General features: G+C 42.3%; 1 protein-coding gene and 1 long non-coding RNA gene across 2 annotated transcripts in view; both read right to left on the bottom strand.

Moving 5' to 3' along the window:
• Positions 1-21,234, bottom strand: part of LOC124279515 (unconventional myosin-VIIa-like) — a 754,149-nt gene that overhangs the window by 304,590 nt on the left and 428,325 nt on the right. The window lies entirely within an intron of this gene.
• Positions 417-20,560, bottom strand: LOC124279520. Its single transcript, XR_006899399.1, has 3 exons — positions 20,400-20,560; positions 3,666-3,669; positions 417-427 (listed from the first exon to the last, which is right to left on the bottom strand). It is a non-coding gene; the product is annotated as an uncharacterized LOC124279520 (long non-coding RNA).

Genomic DNA, 21,234 nt, shown 5'->3' with positions numbered 1-21,234 from the left:
TAATAATTTTCTGATTACGTAAAAATGAAAATATAAAAGAAATAGGTAAGAGATTATTATGGCATCTTACAAATGGATTACAAATGGAGTTTACGTCTCCTTCGTGGTTTATTATTTTAAGTGTGTAAATTTGTATTACTATTAGAAATACATTTATTTAAGTTGAAGTTGTATTATTTGAGTTATATGATAAACATACCTTTGGTATTTATCAACAGTTGGATTAGACCTAAACAATTTAAAAGGTGTATGACATAGGAATAATGTTTCACGAGCTGATATTTTCCTTGATAAACTTAGGCTTCTATCTTATTATAAGGTTATGTTTCTCATATTATTTTACATTGTTCTATTTAGTCTAAAGAAAGTGTACTTTACCTGATGCAGAGTGACTTTTGCCCATCGTGAGTGTTTTGTTAAATCATTTCTTTATGTGAATGTGTACCAAACGTCATTCATGAAATAGGTAATGTTAATAATACTTTTATTCAAAGACAAAGGTGCATAAATCATCGTTTTGATTAGAATGTGCACTTCAAGATCATGTCACATGATTGTGACTTCAATTAAATTTTTCTGGAGTAATACAGATGTGTACAGTAAGTTCTATAACTCTTTAAATTATATGACATTCAGCAGTTACAATTAAAAGAAATACTTGTTGAAATTTTCTTTCATAGTAAAGCGTAGGGCTAGTAATTTTTGGAAAAGACTAGTGACATACAAAATCCACTAGCCCGGAGGGCCAGTTAACATTTTTAGTGAGTGTCGATCCCTGCTGTTTTAAAATAGAAATATAAACAGAAGAATGTTCTGGATTTTCTTTTTTTTTACTTTGAAAGAAGCTATACAATGCACAATGGTTACTCATATATCCTGTGATTCAATTTGAAGGTAAAAGAATATTACCAAGTGGACAGATCTCAATAACTGTTCTTTCACAATATATTGCAATACGTATCACATGATACAGAAGAGTGTATCACAATATATCGCAATACAAAATTTGGGGCAATACACAGCCCTACTTGGGACTCTAAAAAGGAGTACAAGATAGGCAGGAATTTCTCATTTCCAGTTTGATAGACGTGAATTTAAATAATGATAAATATGGAAGGAATTCTCAGGGACAATTGTGCATTTGACATATCGATGGACATATCCAATGGAGACTACCTTATAACGCTTCATATATCAAACATCAACATAAAGGAAGTAAATATTTCTGTTGAGAAAGGCAATGGTTACAGCTGTGTGTGAGGCACAGAACCCAAACATTTATACTATGTTCATCACATCATCTGGGGAACCTGCTTAACTGGAACTTGAAGAATTGCCTGGAACCCCTTTAGTGCTAACAAAATATTAGCTCATACATCTATAAGCACCAGCCATGTTTCTTTAACAAAGAAGGAACATTTGAATGCAAACTAGGTAAGGCCTGTTAAATACCAACTTATAACCCACCTAAGGACTCTAAAGTTTAAAAACCATAATCACCTCAATACGCTCCAGAACACAAGGGAGACAGTTAATCATATCCTTTCACACTTATTATTTCATCACTTAAGATCATTGAAAATGGTCATAATACTGTTTACTGGTTACAGGTGTGGTGACATGCATCTGGCAGCTGTGGCCCTTGCATGAATCCTCTCCCTCTATCTTTAACAATGTTCAGCAAACTTTCCCATGATCCATTGGTGTTGTTGAAGATTTCTTTCATTGTGATGTTAGTAAGTGTAGTAGCATACACGATGACAGAACGGGATCACTCCCTTTTATCAAGCCCTTTCATCTCAATTCTGCTACCAGTCCCCACAAAAACAGGTCAAACTTAATGGGACACCAAAGGATGGTCTGCTAAATTGACCAATTTCCAATAAACAACAAGGATGTTTTAACCTTTATCATACCGGTACTAGATCTCATTGTCAGAAACACTCCAAATATACAGGGGAGTCTCATATTGTGTAACTAAGACAAAAACCAAAATTAGGAACAATTACATGTATTATGTCTTTCAGTGGCATTTAGAAGAATTAAATTAAAAAGAAGTTTAATCCATAAAAATATCTTGGAAATTACATGTATTGTTAGTAATTATTAGTAAACTTACCTCTGGATTATGGTTGCCTTATTCCTGTGGATTCCACAGACACATACAGAATGGAAATGAATTTTTTAAACTAAGTCATAGCTATCCCTAGTGGTATGCTTAAAAGCGTTATGCAGTTATCTCCCTTGGCTGTGATGTCACAACATAGTTGTTGAAAACCTCTCATGATTTTTCTGAAAAAAAACCCCAACATCTTCTGCAGCTCCTCGTGGGGAAGTTGGTGCGGGCACTAGATCCCATAATCCAGAGGTAAGTTTACTAATAATTACTAACAATACATGTAATTGTTCCTAATTATAGGCGTAAACATTCCCTCTGGATTATGGTTGCCAGAATCACACATAAGGAAGGAGGGTTTATGCAGATGATGAATACAGCAATACCACTAATTATCCCGTTATAGTCTATGACATAACAATTAGGATAACTATGACTTAGGTGATGAAATGCAATTATATTGATTACCTAGATCATTCCCTGGATATTCTAGTATTCAATTACCTAAAGGGAAGGATCATACTCGTGAGGGAAAAATATTTGGTGTTTGGAGAAGACTGTGACGTCACTTCCGGTCCAAGACCTCATATTCGGTTCTGTAATAGTCTATTTCACCGATTCTCATTTTAACCGGTTTCTGTGACGTCACTTCCTGTTTGATGACGTCACTTCCGGTTCATGGCGTCACTTTGATTTCATGAAGTCACTTCCGGTTCATGATGTCACTTCCGGTAAGTGATTTCAAGTCTTCTCGTAGATTACTTAACTGGAGTAATAAACTACAGCGGATATAATAATTCCACTTAAAGGTGATAAATATTAATAGATAAGGTTCTTCAAAGATCCTCATCCTTCCGTTTACTGTTAACCTGTTTCCTCCCTCACAGTCCAAAACAGTGAACCACTGCTGAGTTTGGATATATCTGCAAAACACACAAACACACACCCCTTCTTTTTCCCCCTCAAGGGAAAACAGGTGGAGGAGAGGCGCTGTCTGTAGGCTCTCTAAGGATGGAATGACGTTTCACAAAAGATATTTTCCACCAGCATGCAGCAACAATCTGATCTATGGAAATGGACCCCCAAGCTGCAAGTGACGACATCCAGGCCTTGGTCTCATGCAGGGAAAACTATTGTGCACTAAGTTGGGGTCACAGTCCTGGGAAACAAAAGTGATGGTCCTCCTAAGCCAAGATGATATAGTATGCAATCAAGATCTCCAAATCAACATTTGTCTTGCATGAGATAAAAAGACAGCGGCAAATACGTCTGATATTGAGAGTACGCTGGAGATATCACCTCAGAGCTCGAATAGTTCATAGGACTCTAGTTCTGTCTGATCTAGAGGCAGAGGTAGGGAATACTTGAATCTGGGATACTCTGTGGATGAGAGACCGCTAGCAGATGCCCGATCCTTGGCAAGACAAAAACTGGTAAAGTGCTACATGACAGCCATCCATAGCCTCCTGGAAAGGTGATTGACTAAAGTCTACGGCAAAAAATTCTGGTATTCTGGAACTGGAAGCTGTAGCAATGACAAGGAGAAAACCCACCTGTTAAGGAGAAGAAATGTCAAGGAATTTCCTACATAGGTTTGGAAGACTTCTGGAGGGACTACAGAATGAGACATAAAGCCAACTGTGGAAGATTGTAGGACTAGGAGCTGAAAAATAAAATAATAATTTAATAAATAAAGTCGTAACTGGAATGATCTAATCGGCTTGTAGAGCAAGCTGTTAGAACCACTGCTAGTCCTGGTATATCCTAAACAGAAACGATTGCTGATCTGTAGTCCACCATAGGACTGTGTTTCAGTGTCTTAACGTCACGAAGATAAAGATAGAAATCCGCTATGAAATCTGAATTCCCCTCAACATAAAAAATGGAGGGTCGATATCAGAACAATGAAAAAATATCCAGAGATTGGTGAAACAATTTCCTCGTTGGATTGTTCTGGAAGATTCTTCTCCAGTCAAGAGGCAAGATGGTACTAGTGCTGATGAATGGTCTAACACAAACACTCATGTGTGATTGGCATCGGAAAAAACTGCCTGAAAAACGACATCCAAAGAGGAGTGGGCAAGCATCCCTCGTGGGCTGACATGACCACCACGGTATCTTGATTAATTGCCAAATAATCCTCAAAACCTGGGTGAGGAAGCTACCCGATTCCCAAGACAAGGCAACCTCCGTATGAAAAGATACGGATCTAGTACGCATGGGCTAAAACCTAAAACTAGGAGGAATGTGATTTAAATGTGAACGAAAGTTTGGGATAATTTCGAGGACAGATGTGAGAATTCTGTATCAATTTATAGCACTGGCGAGGAAAAAACAACCCCATCTTAACAAGGTTGACATGGGCTTGTCTATCCATACCCCTAGCCGAGGATGCTAAGCCTTCGTATTTACAATATTGTGACTGAGTTGTCCATCCACGTTGTACAGTGAACGCAGACACGAGATCACAGAATAATGTCCCACATGGTGCATAAAATTCTTACAGCGCATCTCCAATGGCGTGTTATATGTCTAAACAAACATACCTTCATAGAAAAAGAGATCACTTATCAATGCGCTGTTGATTAAACCCATGATTAAACTCATGTCCGCCCGTAACACTCTACAACCTACAACCTACAACACGATGTTTACGGCGGCCATTTACAATGTATGAGCTCTCGGCCAATCAGCGTCATTCAGTCCGCAGTAAATACTATTCATCAGCCAATGAAATAATTTGTTATATTGTAGCTTACACAAGGTCTAAGCTGGTTGCTAAGCTGGTTCCCGGCTCCCGTTGCGCTCTCGAACTTGCGCCATATAGCGTATATTGCTATAAGCGAGACTGGGCCCAGCTTAACACAAGGTCGCAAAGCATGGCAGAAGTAGGTAGACCAACGGAAGATGCCATGAGCGTGTTTAGGGAGATGAGAATGATGAAAAAGTAAACGAACGACAGAATACACCTTCCAAGATCCGTCAGAATGCAGAGGGATAATAGGCACTTGTTAGAACAATAAATGTGCCCTATAACACGCCTTTTCCAGGTACAAGGCACATGCTCAAGGTGTTGACATGTTACCTGTTATTACCCCTGATAACCCCGGCTGCCAAGAGGCGCGAGAAAATTGAATAGCCACATGATTTATCCCACCAGGTACCCATGTACCCTGCTGGTTATATAGAGGCAAATGAATAAACACACTTGCCTGTATTCAGTGACTGGATATCAGGCTTGTTTCCAACCTAATGGTATATCGCCCGTGTCTCCCGTGGAACGCTCAGCTGACAGTGCATTCTGGCAAGAAAACACACGTGTCATCCCCGTTATCTGATACATTCACCTGGCCCGACGCATGTGCTACCTGAACTGCCGTCGCATCGTGGGACAGCGGATTGATTTTGAACCCTGGCCTCGAATATAGCCGTGGTGTTGCTAATTCAGTAATAATAATAATGACAGTTACATATAGCGAAATCCAACCACAAGTGGATGCTCAAACGCTACAAAGTGAGGTTTGAGTTAATAGTACAGTGAAAGAGATGCGTTGAAAGATGTGATCTGAACGCAATTAAAACATGGAAACAGTTTATAACGAGGAACAGACTATTCAACAGTGATGGCGTGCAACCACTGAAAGAGCATTCTCAATAAGAGGCCATGGCAGTCTGTAAGAAGGAGTATTCAGTAAGAATTGCTTCCAGATCGCAGTTGTCTGGGTGGTTGAAGGGGCAATTCACTGAAACGATTAGAAATTCTGGTGCTATGCCATTTAGACTCTTGTATGTGATACAGAGTACTTTAAACAACTGTACCGGGTTGTTTGGAAGCCGTGGCCGGAGGTAGATTCCAATGGAACGGGTGAATACCCAAAGTAGTAGACAAAGTAATAGGCTCAGATGATGAAAAAAATATATAGCTACCTTATACAATGCCAAGCGTAACAGATTGTCGAGGGGAGACGAGATCGACAACCCCCGAGTCCCTTATACCAGGAGTTAAGGTGAGAATTGCAAATGCCATTAACCAGAGAAGGATGGTATGTGAGACCCGTCGACTTGTCGTAAAAGGTGAGTAATGGGATCGGGTGGTGAGGCTTGCTGACGTGGGTAACATAATGTGTCACCGTATCCCAAGTGCGTAGAAACCACCTCCAGAGTGTTGTGGTTAGAGCGTCCGCCCGGAGAGCGGAAGGTTGCGGGTTCGATCCCAGATCGCGTCATACCAAAAGACGTTAAAATATGGTACTTGTTTGTCCCTGCCTGGCGTTAACGGGTCCAACAAGGACTGTGCGCCTCGGAGTCAGTATAATGTGTCCGAGTGGGGTAGTCATGCTTCACTGCAGTATGGTATCTCAGTGGACATGCACTATAAACCCAGCCGCACATACACATACACACGCATGCACGTCGTCATATGAGCGAAATATTCTCAAGGACGACATGAAACCCAATGTCACCACACCTCACCAAGCGCGTAGATCGAAGCTCAAGTTGATCACTGGACTACATGGAAAATTATAGACACAATGAACATCTTATAAACAGAACAGGGAGGACCCTAGACTAATAACTAGTCTCTGAAATGAACATATTTTACTGAAAAACAACAACATTCATAGTAAAAAAATATATATATAATGAAAAGGAGCCCTGAGACTTTCTTCATTATCTGAAGCTGAGGAAATCTAGACTTGCCACATTTTCTAGACTTGCGTGGGCTTTCTTGGATATATTTGCTTCAGGGTATGTATGAGAGACTAGGAGGACCCGTGAAGCACGAGGCACAGACAAAACACGTGCAGATACGCTCTTGTGACATATGCTTTTTGGCAGAGTTCAATAAAGTAACATAAAACACAAGCAATATGTACAAAATATAGAATGCGATGGTCAGAAACATCAACCAATGCGACACTACTGACCGGGAGTCTTGTAGTTCTTTGAAAATTTTGAGGGAGGACCCGTGAAGCACGATGCGCAGACAAAACACGTGCAGATACACGCTTGTGACATGTGCTTTTTGGCGGGAAAAGTAGAGTTCAATAAAGTAGAATAAAACAAAAGTAATATGTACAAAATATAGAATGCGATGGTCAGAAACATCAACCAATGCGACACTACTGACCGGGAGTCTTGTAGTTCTTTGAAAATTTTGAAAACACTTCCACTCTGTAAACACGTCTTCTGTGTTGTCCATACAGAAAAATTATGAAAGGTTTTCAACAACTATGTTGTGACGTCACAGCCAAGGGAGATAACTGCATAACTCTTTTAAGCATACCACTAGGGATAGCTATGACTCAGTTAAAAAAATTCATTTCCATTCTGTATGTGTCTGTGGAATCCACAGGAATAAGGCAACTATAATCCAGAGGGAATGTTTATGCCTATGATTTCATACTGATATCTTGAATGGTTCCAGAGATACAGGTATGTTCCCATTTGGGAACATTGCCAGGATCATCGTGAAAATGAAAGAAAACAATATTTTGGTAACACATCTTGGCCTACCTTTAGAATACAGCACCACAAACTTTAAAAATATGTCATAATACCCTTTTACGTAATGTAATGTGATTTTGTTCAAAAGCACGTTCTCGAAACAATGCCCTATGACGCCTGCATGGCAACACGGTTGTCTGGCTCAGCGAGTGCGTATAAGCTCCGCTCACTGGTGTTTCATCTCTACGAGCTATGTCATTGCATAAGCCCAACGATGTTGAGAGTTTCCAGTAGTTGTATACCGGCAAATGCGCAATATTTTGCAAGCACCAGTTTGAAACATTTTTCTTTTTTCACTAATACGCTCATATTTATTTGTATTACGGGGTACTGAGGTGTTATGTTTTGTGTATTTTGTATTTTGTATTACATATTTGTCTGAACTCTTCTTAACTTATCCGAAAGAAATTACATAGGTTATATCCAATGCTAAAGCAGCTTCTAGCCTGGAAGCCATACCAACATGGCTATTTAAAATAAGCTTGGATTCTCCCATCAGTCCATTATCCAATTAAGGGATGCCACGGTTCCCAAAGTTTTCAAACAGTCAGTCGTCGCTCTTCTCATTAAAAAGGCCAATTTAAATCCGGATGAGTTTAAAAAACTCCCAGCCAGTATCTAATCGGTCTCTCAATTCAAAATATTTTGAGAAAATTGTTTCACCAATGCTTGGAAGAACGCAGTGCTTACAAATCAAAACATAGCACAGAGACTGCTCATGTTCATGTCCATAACGACATCATGAGGGAAATGGACCAATTCCTGATTTATCATCAGACTTACACACCCTAGACCACACCCTACTGCTTTCTCACTTGGAGGAAAGACTCAGTGTTACAGGAAAGGCTCTATCTTGGATCAAATCCTATCTGTCTGCCAGAACAGGTTGTCAAGATTGGCGAGGTTACCTCACTTCCGACAGCAGTTAACGTTGGTGTCCCGCTGGGTTCAGTTCTGGGGCCTTTGGTTTTCAGCATATATATCCTTCCAATAGGTCATATAATCAGGAAACAGATCATGGAGGACTGTGAATTTTCTCAAATTAAATGACAGTAAAATGGAATTTCTACTACTTGGTTCTAAACAGAAGTTTTTGAAAGTGCCTGCAGGTCTGTTGCTTAACATTGGCTACAGCAATGTCGGAACCACTCCATCTGCAAGAAACCTTGGAATCAGATTTCAATCCAGCATGTCCCTTGAAAAAGTCAAGAACTTCTTCAAACGTGCTTCTTCCACATTCACAACATTAGTAAAATCAGCCATCGTCTTGACCATGAAACGACAAAACGTCTTATGCAGACTCTCATCACATCACGACTGGATTATTGTAACTCCCTTTTCTTCCACATTCCTTTATCCCTGATCACAAAGTTACAGCGAATCCAGAATACAGCAGCAAGGGTTGCAATGCGCACGCCGCAAACTGAGCATATATCTCCTATCCCAAAGGCCCTCCTATGGCTGCCTGTGAATTTTATTATTCAGTACAAGATCTTTCTTCTAGCCCAAAACTGTGTCTATGATCAATCATTGTGTCACTATCTCAGAAGCCTTGTCAGGATATACCAACCAACCTGTTCTCTAGACCATCCTCGCCTATCAGTCCCAATCATGAAATCATCAATGGGTGATAGAGCTTTCTCTGCCTCCGCTCCTCTACTGTGGAACGATCCACCTCTTCCTATAAGGACTGTCTCTTAAAGACACACCTCTTCAAGCAAGCCTTTGACTAGCTATTCTGAAGGACTTTTTCTTATATCTCCTGTACAAATTACCACTGAGCAACCTGTATGGATGGAGGAAGTTAGGCGCTATAGAAATATATTATTATTATGTTTTTCAGATTGAAAATAGTATGTAGCAAAGAGGGTTCTTGTGATCCTGGCACAGTCAGACTGGTAAGGTTCATCATCAGCTCAGGGCCCTTGCCCATTCTACATGCAGCCCAGACAGCGAAAGGGACTTCTCCCAGGAAACGCTACCTAGCTAGTCGAACCCACCAAGAACTTTCTGGAGAATATGTAGACTCCCCGATCCCGGTTGAGAACCCGGCATTCTCCTGATCTGTGCCAAGAGATCAGGAGGTACCAAACCAAGGGCACCGAGAATAATGGGGAAGCTGATGACAGTATACTTGGGATGAAGGGAGGCATTACAAAGTCGATATCCGCATATTTAGTATGCTTTTCGTGAATCTTGCCAATCACAGTGCTGTCAAAAGGGACAGAAAATTCAATAACATAAATAAATTCATTGGTTTTATCAAGAAGGAAGATATATCATTTTATATTAAGAATTGAACTGATAATACCTTGTTTTTCTTATCTGTTAATGTAGTATATGTTAATACATTGATTTTAACGATGATAACATTTATCTTCTATTCAAAATTTTGACCTTAGTTCTTGCTACCATGATAAAATTTCTTTTGCCATTTTATACCTACATCATATGTTTGTAAAGACGTGTGAATAAAGTTTTAAAATAATGCAAATGTATTTGTCAATTTTTTAATAGAACATTTTCGGTTGAAAAAAAAAACATTTTGGGGGCATTTTTGAACTCTGGTCGATCCTTTAAAAAAATTTCAAAGTATGATTTTGAAATGGTCGAACATTTGCAATTACCTTAAGATCAATATGGTCCAAAAGCATTAATTTATCTTCACGCATAAAAAAGTTACAAAGCATTTTATGACATGTTCCCTTGGCAACATTGGCATGAAAAAGGTCATTATTGATAAATAATGGATAAAATTTACTACACAGCATAACTGTGCAGTCGTCTAACTAGGAGTTTTAGTATGATGGGATTCCTGCCGCAGATTGTGTTGTTAGGGTTATTTGTGTCTGAATCCACTCCCATCGATGGTAAAAAATGGTTGTGTTGGCTGTGTGACCATCGTTGGATGCATCATAGCTGAGCTGAGAATATCCCGTTGAGGACATTCGTTGACCTATGGTATTTTTTGTGTTATCCGATCCACACATCGCGTTCTCGTTCCAGTTGGCGTCGGATCTCGCTGATTTGTCGCAAAACGAAATCTATCCACGGTTTCGAGCGTTTGGGCCACTTTGTCCATGGACGGATACAAGCCCATCTCGAATATAATATTAAGTTTAGGAAATAAACTTCAATTGGTCCTCCATCAATCTTTGATGAATATACTTAAAGCTAATGAGGTACATATGCTCGGATAAATAAATGGTCTCGAGTCCAATGGTAGACTTTTGAAAAATAATGCCCCCCTCGAGGTTTGCCGAGGGGACTCTTCCTGGTCGTATATAAATAAGACAACGTTTATTTTGATGGCGATCATGCCAGCGTATATTTAACCCATCCAGAAGTTTCACATCTTCTGCGGGGACATCTCCGAGAAAGGCATCAATAATAAGTATAGAATCATGCATAACTCGGACCCACGTAGCTGGTTTTCCAGCATTTGTTTTAAAAATTAAAGATTTTTTTTCAGGGGTCCGGATGGGCGACTAATATATTACCTGTTTCATCTGGTAATGTTGTTACATACGTCCCCTTTTCTGCAGCCTCAAAACTCCCCAGTAGAACCCCATTATTTTTTAGTTCAATGACATTACCAATATCATCCATGGCAAGATAGGGGTAGGTAAGGATAAGATTGATGATCCAGTTCAATTGAGATTCGATTATCACTTCAAGTCGTTGGTACACATTGTTTTGTAAGTGCAATAGGTAAAAGGCGTTTTCCGTACCGGGTTGATCGATCCTCGAGATCGGAGAATGCGATGGTAGCGCTTCGACTCAGGTTTGAAACGTCACTCATGGTTATACTCATATTATGCAATAGCCTTCAATTGGTTCTCCGACAGTTTCTTGTGCGTAAACTTTAAGCTGATGAGAAAGCATTTACGTCTTTCTGTATATAAATCGCACAAACATGATGTCCATGTTTTCGAGGCCAATGGAGTTTTACTCCCGGTATAATTTCAACATCTTGGTAGGGTGATGCCTCCCCGAGAAAGACTTTGATATAAAGCATAGAATTGGGTGGAATCCCTTGTAAGACATGTGACACGTCTTCCAATTCAAGCACCAACTGTAAACTCGTATTTTGGCTATCTGGTCACCTCGCTAGCAAAAGACCTGCTTTTCTCGGGGTGAGGTTCACGAGCACACTCCTTCTTTGCTAGGGGACGTAATCTGCGATTAGAATCCCATTATTGAGGACTTTCGTTAAATAATGATCCTTCGTCTCTGCAAACACATAGGGAGAAACGAGGGTGATATTGAGTAGCCAGTCGATTTTTTGGGAGATCAACGTCCATTGGTTATCATCGGTAAGGATGAGCGGTACAACATGTTTTTTAAGAGACCTTTGGTCTTGACATTGTCTAAATCGCCTAGATTGTCGGGACCATCACCCATTTGTTATTGTCGTTTTTGACGAGATTGTACTGTATGTTTTTTAAGAGACCTCTGGTCTCGACATTGTCTAAATCTCCTAGGTTACCACCACCGCTCACTTCTGTTCGCCTGTAAGTATTGTTTCTTAATTCTAAGGCGTATAACTTGCCTCGACACCGAGTTCATTGAATCCTCCCGTGTCCCTGAGATCGGAGATTGCGATGACAGGGCATTTTCTCGGGCGCTGCATTCCAGGACCAGAAGCATTCATTATTTGATGTGCAGCGTCACGCTTAGATATCCCATATACACCGGATTATGTTTTATATCTAAAACTCGTATATTTTGAGTTCCGCGATCATGCCCTGCGTTAACTTCTTGTACTGTAAGAACGGGAACAATTCCGTTCTACCGTCATTGCACTTTTCGTGTTTCACAGCCACAGCTCTCAGCGTTCGCCTTGAATATTATCGGGCGTGCTTACCCGATCGAGATGAATGAACAACTCATGATAGACAACGAGGCTAGGTAATTTCGAGCCCGTTACGGTGAATTGGGGAGAGTTCTCGACAAGGCTTTACCAAGTCTGATGATATTTTTCCCCAGTCGTTAACGTCAGTGTTCCATTCGAATCATTTAGTTTGAGATTGGCTCCAATGGGTTTGAAAATTTCATCGTTCAGCATACAAATGCTGTAATAACCGTCGGACAAATCGTGGTGATTAATAGCCTGTTGTTACCTTTATATTGATTGATATTCGACCATCGCTGGTAATACATGAGATCGCTTAGAGCGACATCAAGTTGTCCCGATGTGTTACTGACATTTAGCAATATTTAGCTAAATGGTGTTATGGGCTGCGTTACTGTTTCGTTCCAATTTCTAACCTCTCCATTGTTTTCATTTCTTCCAACATCTAATTCCCGCGCTTGAATTCACTTCCGCTTACGTCACCAACTTGCCTCACGTGCAGCTAAGCTTAAAGCCACATAATATCCACCGGCATTATGTCATGTTGTTTAATAGCACTTCACATGCTCCGGCTAACTGCTGTATGAAAGTCCGTTTTTCACTGCTCCACGAAAGTCCGACCCTCCTAGTTCATGAGAAAGGGGGGAAAGAGAGAAAGAAGAAAGAGAGGAGGGGGAAGGGCACCGCACGCTGGGGAGGGGGAGAGAGAGAGAGAAACAGTATGACATTCAATTCAGACAACGTATGGAGCATAACCCTACACAGCCTTGGGGCACCATTGACGGTCAGCTGTGGCTTGAGTTAATGCTCCCCAACCAGCGACAATCCCTGCAATCTGCCAACAGACTCCCTAGCAATAACCATAACTAGCGTGCCTGCACTGTTGCACCCGTATGTTGGGATTTCAACAAGTAGGGTTGTAGAAGGCAGAACTGCAACTATGTGCACAAGTGCCAGTCATGCGACAGCAGAGGGCACGGAGCCAGTATCTGCTTTCAGAATAAAGGCTCCAGGCCCAAACACGGCACATTTCCAGCGCATGCCAACAAGAACACCATCAGCAACACCTGCCAATCTTGAACTAGCACCCTCACCAATCAAAGTCTGCAACCTCACCCCATGGCTAATTTCTTATCACCACATTAATTCAAATGACAGTACTAAACTTCAGGAAGGTTTTAACCAAGGCTTCAGTTTACAATATACAGGTCCACGGGATGCAAAAATTTATCATCTGCTAACGTTAATCCACATATCATCTTGCATAAGCTGACGAAGGAAATAGAAGGTCGTATTGCTGGACCATTCTCGTCATCCCCTCTACAGACCCTTATAGTTTCCTGGTTCCCAAGAATAGTTTGGCCTGGTTCCTAAGAAAACACAATCCACATCAAACACAGGGGCTGCCTTCCGCCTCATTCATCACCTATCTTATCCATCAGGCCTGTCAGTCAATGATTTCATTCCACAAGAATTCTGCACAGTACAGTATAACAGCTTCGACCAGGCAGTCGCCATGGTACAATCCTTAGGGAAAAATGCATACATGGCAAAATTTGACATAAAATCAGCCTTTCGGCTTCTACCTGTATCACCTAGTCAATTCTTTCTCCTTGGCATGCACTTTCAACACAAATTCTACATTGACAAATGTCTCCCTTTCGGTTGTGCAATTTCTTGTGCTCTTTTTGAAAAATTTAGTACCTTTTTGGAATGGGCTATTAGGAAAGACACCAGCAGCAACAATGTTAGCCACTACCTTGATGATTTCATCCTGGCTGACCAAACCAGCATAAATTGTGAGCATTTGCTCACATCATCATTGCAGCTATTCAATCACTTGGACGTCCCAGTCACCCCGGACAAAACAGTCCACCCTACAATATGCTTAACATATTTGGGCTTAACCATTGATACAGTTAAAGGTGAAATCAGGCAGCCACGGGATAAGGTAGAACAGCTGACACAACAGCTCGATCACATGTTGACAGCACACAACAAAAAAGTGACATTGCGCAATTTACAATCAATTGTCGGTAAACTCAACTTCGTTTGTAAGGCTATACCCATGGGACAACCATTTATTCGGCACCTCATCGATGCTCAAAAAGGGTGTTCTCAGCCGCACCATAGAATCAGAATTACACACATTTAAAAGTATGGCTCCAATTTCTTGCTAGTCATAATGGCACCACTTTATTCTTGCACCCTCAATGGTCAAACTTGCAGGAGGCACAACTCTTTACAGATGCAGCCAGCAGCCAGGGATTCGGTGCTTACTTCCAGGGCCATTGGACTAATGGTCGCTGGCCAGCACAGTGGCATGAAAAGGGATGACTGAAGGATTTAACCATGCTTGAACTATTCCCTATCGTTCTTGCCATCAAGTTGTGGGGCTCTGTTCTGTCAAACAGACGGATAATGTTCTTTTGTGATAATCAGGCTGTGGTCCACATAATAAACCGTGAGACAGCGAAGCCTCCACGGGTCATGTCACTTCTTAGATGGTTGGTGTTTTTATGTCTCAGACACAACATTCTGTCAAAAGCAAAATATATTGACACCCACGCTAACGTTATAGCAGATTCTCTTTCAAGATTTCAGTGGGCATGATTCAGGTCAGCAGCGCCTCATGCGGACAAGATACCAACCCCCACTCCCGACGACATGTTGGACATCTGATGTCTGAGGTTAACCGACTCATCACATCATTGGCACCAAGTACATGGCGCACTTATCAGGCGGGCAAAACAGCATTTGAACAATTCTGCACTGCATTTGGTTTACCATCTCTTTGGCCTATACCGCTGGACCAATGGCTGCAGTTCATTGCTTATTTATCGGTGTCAGGTAGGTCGCCTGCCACAGCCAGGTCATATGTATCTGCGCTGGCAGCACTCCACAAATTGCACAATATCTGTGATGTGTTGCACCACTTCCTTGTTCAGAAAGCTCTTTCATGTATGTCTAGATTGTCTCATCGACAGGATACTCGACAACCAATAACAACTCACCTGCTTGCAGAGATCATTCGTGCCTTGCCTTTGGTCTGTAGCCAGTCCAACGAGGTAGCGCTGTTTGCTGCTGCATATTTGTTGACTTTCTTTGGGTTTTTCAGAGTCGGTCAGCTGGTAGCAGTCTCAGCAAAGACACCACTAACAGAGCTTGCCTGTTTTCAGATATAACCATCGCAGGTGACTTATCAGCCATACAGGTACATTTGCGGAGCTCCAAAACAGATCAGGATGGTCAGGGGAGCATACATCACTATTCAGGCATTGCCGAACTCCCCATTATGTCCTGTCGCAGCAGTGCAGCGTTTCCGCTGCATCAGACCTACCGGTAGCTCCCCACTATCAAAATTACAATTTCAGGCAGTGCTCAAAAAGGCCTTGGCGTCAATCCCGGAGCCCATCAACCCTAGTTTGTACTCGTCACATTCATTTCGCATAGGGGCCGCCACCACAGCAGCATTACAAGGCGTCAGTTCACAACAGATCCAGGAACTGGTGCGTTGGAAGTCGGCTGCTTACCGGACATACATCCGCATACCATCTTATGATCTTTACATGTGTTAGGGCGAAATGTTATGCAAAATCCTAAAACTATCTCCACGAGTTTCAGATGCAGCCTGGTTCATCGGGTCCAGCCACTTGGCCCAGCTGCTACATCATACGGAGGCATGACAGCGATTTGCAATCAGCGGCAAGTGGCTGGTCAAAGGGGGGATGCGATGGGCCCAGTTCCGTACCTTCATCGATAGGCTTATCACTCAGGAGGCACAGCCAAAAGTCATGGTTATCCACTAAGGCTCAAATGACCTCTGTGCTACACCAGCTAAACTGCTCTTTGATAATATATATCTTGATTTACTCTTCCTGCATCTTACGTGTCCAAAATCCACAATCAAATAGTCATGCATGCTGCCCAGGCTAGCATGGAGGGGGGCGCAGAACCCACGGGCCATAGATATCAAGCGGCGCAAACTTAACAGGCGCGTTGCCAATGTTGTGCGGGAACTGGGAGGGAAAGTGACTCTGCACCCCGATATCACCGACGCCCACATCAGTGCCAGAGACAAAGTTCACCTGAACAGGCAGGGCATACAAGTGTTCTTCCACTCCCTAACTCGAGCCTTAATGGCGTAATTGTCCATGTGATTATCGCCTAAATTCCCCGTGGTGTACGAGTCCCGTCACGCGGTGCAGGCATTAACCTAAAATGATCATTTCTGTGTCATCTCATTTCAGCTCGCCTACGTGACGCAGGCCAGTTACAGTAGTAGCCTGCATTAGCCTGTGCTTGCCATCATCAGCGATAACAGGTTGTATGCCATATAGCGGCGCTGGTCCGTACTTCTTGTTCACGGACCGCCTCAGGTTAGCTGCAATATTGCTGAGCGAGGTGCTAACAAAATTATTTCTTTAACTAAGACCCAGGTTTGGTTTGTATGCAGTAACCGATGCTTGTTGTTAGAGGCGACTACCAGTACCAGGTTTGGGTGGTTACATTCACTCACTTGCCCGGTACACGTCATTGTAGGCCAATTGTGTAGATCATGGTTTGCACTGTTGTTCAGAGGGATTGTCTGGTCCCCGCACTTCATTACTTTGCAGTACCCATGAAGATCCGGATTAGAATGTGCCTTCAGTAACCCGTGCTTGTCGTAAGTGGCAACTAACAGGATCGGTGGATCAGGCTCGCTGACTTGGATGAGCCATGCCATTGGTTCCCACATGGATGCTCATGCTTCGGATCACGGGATTGTCTGGTCCATTACTTACAGACTGCCACCATATAGCTGGAATATCACTGAGTGTAAGACTAAACTCACTCACTCATTATTTGCAGATATCCGCCACATAGCTGGAATATGTCTGAGTGTGGCAGAGAACTTGTCTCATTCAGAAATTTCATAAACAATTGTTGGTAATGCGCATTGTCTCTCTTCCTTTGTCTCTTCCCAACACCACCACCCCTCCTTCCCTCACTCTCCCTCCCTCCCCCTGCACACACACACACACACACACACACACACACACACACACACACACACACACACACTAAGCAGATTAAGCGGTGTGGATGGCAGCCACGCGCCTCTGCAGCCCTCACCCATCCGTGGCGCGGGGCTGTTTGGCACGGTACTGGCACCTCTACATACAGCTTGCTTGCTCGCTCTACCTGGATACTCGGTACCCGCTGTTACAGCAGGAGCCCAAAGCTCCCACCTACTATCCGATTGATGAGTTTTCCCAGCAGTTGGGCTGCCATGCCACGGCGACCAACTTGTGCACACCCGTTCGGGTCTGCAAATGCTTCGCTAGCCCGTGTGGGCTTTCCATGCTTCGGTGCGGTTTCCCGTCCTCGCCATCCACATTGCGCCTGTTTGAATTCAACACTGGCTTTCTGTCTTCATTAATTGTGTTGGCGCACTCATGTTTCCTTAACAGTCAGCTCATAATGACATTTAGCAATATTTAGCTAAATGGTGTTATGGGCTGCGTTACCGTTTCGTTCCAATTTCTAACCTCTCCATTGTTTTCATTTCGTCCAACATCTAATTCCCACGCTTGAATTCACTTCCGCTGAATTCACTTCCGCTTACATCAACAACTTGTCTCATGTGCAGCTAAGCTTAGAGCCACGTAATATCCGCCGGCATTACGTCACGTTTTTTAATAGCACTTTACATGCTCCGGCTAACTGCTGTATGAAAGTCCGTTTCCCACCCTCCCGTCCCATTCCCTTTCACCGAGCTTCCACAATGATTTATGTTATCATTTATATTTTTTGTCTTACCCGTTTTCACTTGTTTGATCGCAATATGGATGAAACAGTGCGAATGCGATGAAAATTCTATATCAGCTCAGTTAATTTAATGGCAGACTATGTTGCTTTCATTTTTTCTTAATTTGCTTTGCTTGCAGTCGGTACCCCTCACCCAAATCAGGCTGTATCCACCCAGTAAGACTTAGCGTGGTAAGATCTTGTTAGGTCGGTTTCTTTGTAACTTTTCACTGTTGTAAATAAACTGGTGCAGTGTGGTACCGGCGGGACTCCGCACCTCTACATTACTGCTTGCTTGCTTGCTTTACCTGGATACTCGGTACACGCTGTTACAGCGGCAGCCCAAAGCTCCCACCTGCTGCTTCCATGGGGGGAGTGTTGAGTTTTCCCAGCAGTTGGGCTGCCATGCCACGGCGGACCAACTTGTGCAAACCCATGCGGGTCTGCAAATGCTTCGCTAGCCCGTGTGGGCTTTCAATGCTTTAGTGCGGTTTCCCGTCCTTGCCATCCACACTGCGCGCCCATTTGCATTCCACACTGGCTTTCTATCTTCATTTATTGTGTTGGCGCACTCAGGTTTCCTTAACAGTCAGCTCATAATGATTGCGCGAAGCAGTAAAATGGGTTCAGCATTCATGATTTCAGGGAGTGTGACGAACAAGTTAAATATATACAAGGTACTAAATTATACTTTCAACATGTCTACACCATGGAGTGTTTTATCCTAAAAGTGATAATATAAGTGCTACCGATCTCACGCAACCGAAGATTGTGGTGGATGCTGATGGCTCCATCCTTCGAGCTCGATTTATCAATGTATTTAAACAGTATAGGTTTCCCGTCACGAGTGTGAAAACGGTACACTCTTGGTTTTCGAACCCGATGCAATTCTGGCAAAATCAATTCAATTTCGCCGTGTGGTGCGCGACAACGGGGTGCGGTGTGACCTACACTCGTCGTGATCCGCTGAGTCAGTCCGTGTTCTCGTTGAGAATGTCGAGGATTCCATCGCGTCTCCTGTGGATTTAACGACAGCCATTAAGCGTTACCAAGACACGTTGCAAGATGCCCGGTCGAAAGTCGACTACGTGTTCGGTCGGCTGAACTCGTCCTCTGCTTGGTCGAGTTGTTTTTTTTACGAGTGATATGGTCGTCGAGCGCATCCAGTATGGCTTTAAAAAAATTTGTTGTCAACGAGCGATCCACGAATGGTTTGCATGGCCATGTCTAGCCCTCGCAGTTCTTGAATGGTAAATTCGAAACCTGGCAAGGGTTCGTTCCAGTACATAGACAATATTTTTTCGATGTCATTCGATGCTTCTTTAGCGAGTTGTGGAACGTCTCTCAAATCATTTCGACAAGGTCACGAATCCAGAATTGGCTCGACAAATTCGGGAAAGCTGTCCATCTAGTACGACCGTGTGCTACGCCATCGGAAGATGGTCGCGAATAAATGCAATACGTTGTGGAATATCAATCTGAATTGGCCGCTTGATTGATGAAGGGTATTTCGATCATTCTGGTAGAAGAATTTTCACAGTTTCAAAGAGTCAACGAAAAATATTTGAAACCCGAGATTACGAAAGTAGAAGTGACTGTCGAGGGCATGCCCAATCAACTGTTTAGCCAAGGCATGCGAGCCTACCAGCAGCGGGACAAGATTAAAAAATTACCAGCGATCAAGCGCCCACCGGAAATCAACGCGATCGTTAAGGATCTCGCCTACGTAACGCTCAGACAATACCTAACGACCAAGTACGAGTTGTGGTTGGACATGCGATCCACAGACGACGATCGGCAACATGGGAGCGGGCGTCACATCGAGGCAGCGAGGGGATCACCATCCAAATTACCAAGAAGGCTCAAACTGGTGGTGAATTAAACCTATATTTGTAAGTGATTATGGATGCGCAACTCAAAATACAAGATGGAAGATTGGTGCAAGCCATCTATTAAGTTTGATATTGAGCTACCCCTAGAGCCGCATTGTGCCATCGTGTGCGGTCAGACGGGGTGTGGGAAGACCGTTTTTGTATTGGATATGCTGGAAGGGTATTATCGGGAGGTGTTCGATCAGCCACTATTGTCATCGCTATTTTGATTCAATATTTGAATACCTATTTAAAATACAGCCAGAACGTAATTTTGACTCCCAACTAGAGCATTTTCGAGCGCTGAAATAAGGCAAAACATGATTGGTTGACGCTGGGCTAATTATCAAATGAGAATTGTTGTTAGCAGACATCGCCAAGTTGATGATGGATTTCAGGTTAAAAAAGCAGACTCTGAGAGTTAAATGAAATCTGATGATTTTAATTGTATGAAGAAACGAATCGAAAAGGATCAGATCGAGGGTCCAATATCGAAAATCAAATTGAGGTCTGGGTGAATCGTTGCAGCCTTATTTTCCTTACTGTTAAGAAAGTTTGTAACACAGTCAGTTGTATATATTTCAAACAAAAATGAAGATTGTGCAACTTTTAAGAAATAGTGTTATCGATAAACTTGACCCTTCATTAATCACGCCAAGTCTAGAACATGTTACGTTTATTTTTGCTCACAATATCAACTAGAAAGTGCTTTTACTCGTAAAAGCAGATGTCTCCGCCTTCCCCCAATTCAACGTTGAGACCTCAAACAATTCATTTGATTCCTTCAATTTCAAAATCTCTACCTTAAAAAAGACAAAGTCCAACTTGTTGCCATGAAAACAGAAAAAAGTAAAATTGAAAAAATAACCTCAAATCCCCAAAAGGCACATCTGCATGATATGGAGGGGCAGTATAGCAAATTTGGTGAAGATGGGTCAAATAGTTTCAGAATTTTGCCCCGGAAACAAACTTTACCTTTCAAAAAGACAGAGTCCAAATTGTTGCCATGAAAACAGCAAATAAAATAAATAAAATTTGAAAAAAAATTAAACCCTGATATGGAGAGGCACTATACCAAATTTGGTGAAGATTGT

The sequence above is a fragment of the Haliotis rubra genome, unplaced genomic scaffold (assembly GCF_003918875.1).
Source record: "Haliotis rubra isolate DU_JTF1 unplaced genomic scaffold, ASM391887v1 Scf251, whole genome shotgun sequence".
NCBI classification, from domain to species: Eukaryota; Metazoa; Mollusca; class Gastropoda; order Lepetellida; family Haliotidae; genus Haliotis; species Haliotis rubra.
This window is presented reverse-complemented; position numbering and strand designations above follow the sequence as displayed.